Source organism: Tachypleus tridentatus, chromosome 6 (genome assembly GCF_004210375.1).
Source record: "Tachypleus tridentatus isolate NWPU-2018 chromosome 6, ASM421037v1, whole genome shotgun sequence".
NCBI lineage: Eukaryota > Metazoa > Arthropoda > Merostomata > Xiphosura > Limulidae > Tachypleus > Tachypleus tridentatus.
In genome coordinates this window covers 13,203,681-13,212,582 of record NC_134830.1, presented here as the reverse complement: position 1 = coordinate 13,212,582, position 8,902 = coordinate 13,203,681, and the positions used below count along the sequence as shown (strand labels likewise).

At 31.6% G+C, this 8,902-nt stretch overlaps 1 long non-coding RNA gene across 1 annotated transcript; it reads right to left on the bottom strand.

The window, feature by feature from the left end:
- Positions 1 to 4,718: 4,718 nt before the first annotated feature.
- Positions 4,719 to 8,579, bottom strand: LOC143251953 (uncharacterized). Its single transcript, XR_013028771.1, has 3 exons — positions 6,774 to 8,579; positions 6,127 to 6,327; positions 4,719 to 5,828 (listed from the first exon to the last, which is right to left on the bottom strand). It is a non-coding gene; the product is annotated as an uncharacterized LOC143251953 (long non-coding RNA).
- Positions 8,580 to 8,902: the final 323 nt, after the last annotated feature.

Genomic DNA, 8,902 nt, shown 5'->3' with positions numbered 1-8,902 from the left:
AACAACTTGTTCGTTCTCTTGTAAACACTGACGAACGTTACAAAATAACGAAATGTTTGCCAACGACTGTATCATATATCGTAATAGTACGATTGTATCCTCATTGAGTCTCTGTCAATCTAATAACAATTCTTATTCTATTTGAGTCACCATGCCGTCCATTCCTTGCAGTAAACACCAGCTTTAGTCTAATTTTATATCATAAGTTATTTCAACGTTACTAAATTAACAAACTGTTCAAGTCAATAGCAAATTTACCATCATCAAAACACGCCAACACTCTCATTGACACTGTAGTTACACAAAAACAAACCACCGCCTTACTCTGTATAGTTATCAACCTACCACGATTACATTGCAAGCCTTTATAAATCGTTTTCTATGAAACAATAATCATAAACATTTTCAACCATTCTCGCGAAATGACAGTAGCGTTTCAAATATGTCAAAAAATGTAGTAGTTTATCTTTTCATTCAAGTCGCTAGTAATTCTGCATAACTTTAGATCAGGGTAAGATATGAACTAATTACAACCTTAACTTACAATGTGTACAAATGCTGAAACTTAATAATCTCACGATGTATTCAAGTAACTGTTACATCAATTCACAAGCGTTTATTTTATACTAATCAATAACCCAGTCTCACATTTCCAATTACTTTACTATCATGGTTTCAAAAGGTTATACGATTACAACTACGCACAACTGCAATATCAAACTGTGGGAAACGTTCACGTTACACACCATGTATGTCAAAATATTATTGATTAAATTCGTGTCAATGAAAAACACACAGCTTGCTACTTTGAAACAAATGCAAAACACTTGAAACAAATTATAAGTAACCAAACTTATTTCTTGAACAGTTAAATCATTCTTCATAATTTTTTTGTTTACAAGTGAACATCCTAATTAAGCTACTACAGTGTAATACTTTCTATTCCATCATACGCATCGTTCTTATGTTGCTAATAGCACACTTCACATTCGCTATATCATTTTCAGGCGTTATTGATACCAATAATTTCATTTACATTCTAGACGGATAGGTGTAGAAACTAAATACGAAAAATAAATACCTAATGCAGTCTCACTGAAAATCACATAGAAATGAATTTAACAACAAGGGCAAACGTCACAAAGAACCTATTTGTTTCACCAACGGTCATCTCGTTCCTTACGTTTTGAAATATTAATAGACCTTTGTAGTTAAACTTCTGTCTCAGTAATAGCAAATCGAACAATGTTATTCCTTCATTCCATGCCATGAGCATCAACTTCAGTGTGATATTCGAGTCTACCAACTACTACAATAAAATATTGTAAGTCATAATTCTCTTGTGTGGTCAATAACTACAAATACAATTGTTTAATGTATTCATGATCATACGCCAGCTATTCACAATTATCAATTTGTTTTCCTTTTTAATCATGTGACTAACTAACCTATACAATACTACCTCGATCACAGTAACTTATGAACTAACATCAATTCATGATTAGTGAGTTAATTAATGTTCAAGCGTTCTACTGACCATGTTTTGCCATAAAAAAGTTTTAATTATTAATCTTTCACAGCACTAATTGTACTGTCCGTTATTCCTATATATACACATACACACACACAAACGTGTATGGGTTTTGTTTTTTTTAATTCTAATGAATTAACCGGTTCTTTCTCTGTCACTTACTTCCGTAAATGGTCTTGAATAACTGCGTTCTCAAAGTACATTTTCACTCAAGTGAGCGTACGTTCCTTTTAATATTTTTCAATAAAAGAAACCTCTAGTCAAAATACCTAATGCCTTCTACTGTTCATGTTGTGTCATTGAATTCAAAGTTGACACTCGCACCCATTGGTCATGTTCATAGTATTGTGCTTGTTCTCCCCATACAAAAGGTTCTTTTAAATCACTCATGTTTTTTTATTTACAATCGCTAATTTTTTCTTTCCGTTTTTAACTCTTACACCACATATGCACTGGAAATTTAATGACAGTCGTTTATAGATAATTACGTTTGGTCCACGCCATTATGTTGTACATTCATTTCATGCTGTAATATTTGAAATCACAAAATCTTAATTTAATAATTTCTACTTTTATTACCATATTAAGAACTTATCTCTTGTGTACCTTCGTAGCTACGAATTATCATAGTATAGCTACTACACATCTAGAAAACTGAATGTTACCAAACCTTACGTTACAGACCATGCAGCCGAGGATATCACTGCCTAATTTTCTGTGATTCACAAGCAATTTACTACTTCAATGCAACATCCAAAAGAATTCATTATCAATAATCATTATTTTTCTCGCACTTCAACAGTAGATTTCAAATAGATTAAGCGTTTATTTAGAAGAAATCATTACCTAGTTTATAAACTACAGAGTAAAAGCTTATATTTTATCAAAATACAAATACCTTGCATTCTCTTGCTCTTTAGCACACATCTAATCTAACTCCATATACGTTTTAACATCGTATTAATACAAACGTTTCTTCTTAATACCACCTACAGTTTAATTTTGGCTTCACTTGACTGTGTCATCTAACTTGTTTTATTTAAAACACCACATATCTATTGATATAATAAAAACCGTTTTAACAACTTGTTCGTTCTCTTGTAAACACTGACGAACGTTACAAAATAACGAAATGTTTGCCAACGACTGTACCATATATCGTAATAGTACGATTGATTCCTCATTGAGTCTCTGTCAATCTAATAACAATTCTTATTCTATTTGAGTCACCATGCCGTCCATTCCTTGCAGTAAACACCAGCTTTAGTCTAATTTTATATCATAAAAGTTATTTCAACCTTACTAAATTAACAATCTGTTCAAGTCAATAGCAAATTTACCATCATCAAAACACGCCAACACTCTCATTGACACTGTAGTTACACAAAAACAAACCACCGCCTTACTCTGTATACTTATCAACCTACCACGATTACATTGCAAGCTTTTATAAATCGTTTTCTATAAAACAATAATCATAAATATTTTCAACCATTCTCGCGAAATGACAGTAGCGTTTAAAATATGTCAAAAAATGTAGTAGTTTATCTTTTCATCCAAGTCGCTAGTAATTCTGCATAACTTTAGATCAGGGTGTAAGATATGAACAATTACAACCTTAACTTACAATGTGTACAAATGCTGAAACTTATTAATCTCACGATGTATTCAAGTAACTGTTACATCAATTCACAAGCGTTTATTTTATGCTAATCAATTACCCAGTCTCACATTTCCAATTATTTACTCTCATGGTTTCAAAACGTTATACGATTACAACTACGCACATCTGCAATATCAAACTATGGGAAACGTTCACGTTACACACCATGTATATCAAAATATTATTGATTAAATTCTTTGTGCAAAACACTCAAAGTAACCTGCTTATTCCTTAGAAATTATTTTGTAAACGTGACAAGTTATAATCGTATAAAATTTCCTTTCTGTGCGATGTTGTGATGCTATTTACGTTTTTAAGCTGTGTATTCTTCTCCGAATATCATTCCAAATTTAAATTTCACTCTCGAAGGACAGGTGACGAAAATGAACGAAGTACTAAATATACTCTCTTTGAAGATAGTTAAGTTACATTACACAGTAATGACGAATGAGAAACGTTAAAGATTCTCTGATGTGCTTTAGTGGAGTCTTCTTTCTTCCAAGTAATGTTTGTCACCATGTTAATACTTATATCATCAGAAACAAATTTAATGTAATAATTGAAATTATGTAAACTGTATTTAGTTGTTGCATTTATAATTTAAGCACTTGTTCTGTACAATATTGAAATGAGCAACTGAGGACAAGCAAAAAATACAATTTAGTTGTCGAGAAAACAGCGTAGCTATAACTATCAACTATTGTAATCGGAACCAAGTTTTATTTATATCTTTGCAATTATATACTTATGTTCTACAGAAGTTTACATTACCTTTAATATATTAAGTTATCATAATAAGTTTACTCCTCAAATAAATCTGCTAGGTAAAAATTCACATTAAATGTTAATCTTCGAAACGTTAATTCAATTAATTTTCACATAATTAAGCCATTTATTATATGCTCAAACTCATTAAAATTTTGTACTTCATCTTATACAACATTAGGAAAACATTTAAAATTTGAATTTACACAGTAATAGAAAAGGATATTTCACAATTGTGGATAATCTTCAATTTACTTATATTATTAGCCTTTTTATGTAAATGTAGACAATTATACTTCATGAGGAAATACCACATTTATTTTAAAATTCGTGATGTCCTACTTACAAAAACTTGTTCAGCATTAAACTTCAGTACAAGTTTATATTTTATGAAAAGGAATAAGTTATCAAACCTTGTTTGCGATGTTCTCGTTTGTTTGTTTAATCCCCAGTCTGTCTCTCCTTCCATATTTGGGAATTTTTATATTACGAAAACGAATTAACATGTTAACACGATATAAACTTAACCAGTTTAAATGTCGTGTACTACAGTTGTTTTGTTGTTGCTGAAATTTAAACTATTTCATTACATATTTTTAACGATTATGTAAAAGCCAATATTTATGTTTTATGTACTCCTTAGTTAAAACATATGATTTAACGAATGTAACTTAAGACACCAAAAATACAACTACTGATTATTAAGTATTAAAATACGAATCCCTTAAAATATTTAATATCAAATAAAAATACAATTCATACATGTTCAAAATATATTTTAATTACTTCTTTATCAACGAAAAACGCTGATTCGTGCTTACATAAGTATTAAGAACATTAAACATTACCTTTGTATTTTACAAAACATTAAAAACGTTTTATTCAGTTACAATGTGTTAAGTTACATACATATCACAGTTTGTCAAAAAATGTGCAATGGTCTTTTACAGTTCATTGTGGTTACACGTTGTGTAGTTTCATAATCCAAGACATGTCAGAAAATACGCGTCAGCTATTCAAGCACAAGCTCCAAACAGCACCATTTATTTACAATAAACGATTCACCACGAATATTTTCTTGCACAGTGACTATTCAGCTTCTTATTAAAACAGGACAAGAGAAGACTGTAGCTCGGGAGAACCAGAGGAAATTAACAGAATAAAAGGTGTAAACCCTCATCGTTGAATAAAACTCCTATATGTAGTCTTGTATAGCAAACTTGACCTGTATAATTGAGATACGCATACCTAGTAATTTAAATAAAGCTCTGAATACCTTAAACAGAACAAGTTTTCACATTTGTTTTAGAGGTTTTTTCTATCACTAGAGAATTCTTCACAATTGTAATTACTGAATTCCTGTTTAAGTGAAAGAAAACAGCAGATCACAGTCTTACTCACAGATTGGCAATTATCACTTGTATACAGCCAGAATTCAACAGCACATCCATTAGGGTTATGAAGTCATGTCCACACTTAGGTCTTTTTATTTCTCCTGTATCTTATTAAATGCTCTTCGTACTTGTTAGTAGTCTGATAACCGTTTAGAAATACACCTCTCCCTTTCTATTACCCAAATTAAACCTATATTAAAGCACTGAATGACAGCACGTCAGTAATTATGAATTAATTTGAAAATTGAACTTAATTTTTACAATATATGTAATTTGTTTTGGTAACAAAAATTTAATACTCTTGATAGCAAATTAACACATCATGACAGTTAGTGAAACACTTAAAATTAGCTGTAAAAGATTACCACCACCATACATCATCTTCGTTGTTTAAAATCTTCAACTTCCTCAAGAACCTACTCGATTGGTTAAACCTTTTTTGCCAAGTCTGGCTTCCAGTTCTCTGGCGACACTACTGTATGCAATTTGAGAAAGTTTAGTTCCCCTCCCACCAAAATTTCTACAAAAACAGTGAATCCCAAACACTATCAAACATTTACATTTTATTGTCCTACATTTAAGAGCCACAGTTTTTACATTTAAATAATATTAAACTGTACCCTCCACGAATATATAATTTATAGGTTTATACAAGGTTTAAAAACTAATAATCCGTTCAAAGTAAATTGACTAAAGGATCAGTAATGTACTAAAGAAATTTATTATTGATACAAATATTTATATTTATGCATTTAGCTATTGAAAGACATTACCTACGACCTCTGTAACCTTGCGAATCCATTAATCTGGAGATTGATAAAACTTCTCGTATAGTCAACCTTCCAGACATAGATCAAAAGTTCAATACAAAAGGACAGCAGTTCAAGGATTTGCATACTAACACCGACGATACAGAAGGCTTCGTATTCTTTGTGGTAACTTCTTGGAGATTAAACTTCTTCACTGTGTCGAACCTACTCAAGCAATGTGAAAGTTAGGTAATCCCCCCTTCGCCCATTTACAGAAAAAAACTGTTCATGTTTTGAATGTGTAAAAAAATCATGCTTTTATAGTAGCTTGTTGGAAACTGCTAATTCATGTCTGCAGTTCGTAAAACATAATTCCACAAGAATAATTCCGGTTAAATTTAGTGAATTAGCTAAACTCTGACGAATACACAATTTATCGTAGAACAGACAATTTTTTTACAGTGTATTACCCAAAAGTTCAAGTTTTAAAAAAGTATTATGCAGCATGCAATATTAACAGCAAAATTAATTATAACAGTTTGCTGACAATATAACAGATACCACGACTATTACAGTCTCCCCAAAAATGATTCCAAATGTAAAATATTTGAATTACAATTTCAAAATATTTGTTTATAGTTTTGGAATGAGTGAGCCAACATAAACGTTACCTGTTTGTTAAAATAGGATCAGCTCTAAACCATTCTTCTGAAGCATAGCCCTGTGACGAAATATGCAGTCCAAACACAGTTCTTTACAGTAGATTTCATGTTGACCAACTGAAGACATTTCTTTGTTCTGCAGTCCTACTACAAAGATAACAATGACCCCTCCCAAAAGTCCACATAATACATAGTACCCAAAAGAGAATGCATCTGGCTTTAAGATCGCTAAGAAACAGGCTATGAAAATATTTAAAAAGGCAAGTCAGTTAATAATACCAGATATTACCTGTCTTTATAGTTAATATTCAACATACACAGCCCCATCTCTCACCCAGTCTCAGTCATGGGAAAACGTTGTTTCATTCGAGTGCTTTTTCAACAATGGCAGTTCCACGTACAATATTGGTTTATTCATTCGTCAGGCCTATTTAAGATAACCAAACTTGCTTATAACCCCTCCCCACCCCAAAATAGTAATCTTTACATAATATATACTTTTCACACTAGATATATTAGTTCAACAGAAGTCAAATCACGAATTAAATTCACCACGTCATCTAAACAAAATTATACTACTTATGTATTTATGATGAAGTGTGAAATATTAGATAACTACTGTAGAGCAATTTACATACCTAAGTGTTCAATAATGGTACGTTCTCAATACTCTAATAAGAACAAAATTGTCCTGTTGGAAAATTTCGTCAGTATGATCCCTCTATTCTTCACTTGAATATCACCTTTCTGTTACTTACAGCACCTACTAGCAAAAAAATAAAATCCCTACCACAAGAAGATCGCAACGCTATCTGGACGGTTCTTTTTAACATACATAAATAGTTGAATCACTTCGAGAAAGCATAACAACTGCGATATAAAATACATTTTTCTATATATGTTCCATATTTAATCCATGTCTTCTCAACAGGCTACGAAACAAGTAAAGAACTAGGAAAACAATATATATGCAACGAAATTAGTTTTTCTTCTACAAAAGCAGAAGAATTAATTTCCACTACCACAAACAACGTTGTTACTACAAATTATTTGAATTCACCAACAAAAGTAAAAATTCATCTTACTTATCACATTTCAGTCACATGATTGCAGTACCTCCTTAGGAAATTTACATATCTTCCCCACCCATCCCAAGATGCTTTAAGCGATTTCTCTCACGGTTCAGTATAACCATTCTTCAAAAAATCCCAGTTGCTTACTGTTACCTACGGTAATAGATAGTGTACAACAGTGGTAATGGTACTTTTCAGATGATACAGCATCCATCCACTCCTCCCCTGTAGTGTAAATTAACGACAGAAAATCACTTTAAAAACTAGAGAGAGAAATACGGCTGTTCAATTTTCGTAACAATGAATACTACAATTATAACCTTGCCCGGGTAATAGTAACACATTATTTTAAATAAATGCCTAAAAATTTAATAGTAAAGTCGTTTGGAAATGAATTACTATTTCATAATTTAAGGAACTTAGCCTAATTATTAATTAGCTTATCATGTCTGTTGGTTGCACGTTTGCTGTTGATCCCGGGTAATAGTAATACATTATTTTAAATTAATGCCTAAAAATTTAATGGTAAAGTCGTTTGGAATTGAATTACTATTTCATAATTTAGGGAACTTAGCCTAATTATTAATTAGCTTATCGTGTCTGTTGGTTGCACGTTTGCTGTTGATCCTTTCTTCAATATTCTAGCACAATCTTGTTCCGAAGAATTCTGGCGGAACTGACGTCGTCTAAATTCTTCAGCCTTCTCTCCCACCCTTATCCGCTTCCAACATACGTCAACTACGCAATTTATTCGAAAAACAGACTTAAATAGCACGCGAGAGCCTTTTCACTGTATTCTAGGTCACGAAATAGAAAACATAGTGCAAGGGTTCCGTCACAGATTTACACCTCTCTTAAGCTAACAAAGAATAAAAAACATTTGGTAATAATAAACGTGTATTTTACTTTGTGTTTTAATGCAAAATCAGAGATATTATTGTTGAAATAATAAAAGTACTTTCCAGAACTGAACGCGGAGATACATACTCGTATTACACCTATCATTTTACCTTTGTATTGCGAAACAGTGTTCCTAATCGCCATCTAACGTCTGATATATTCTTT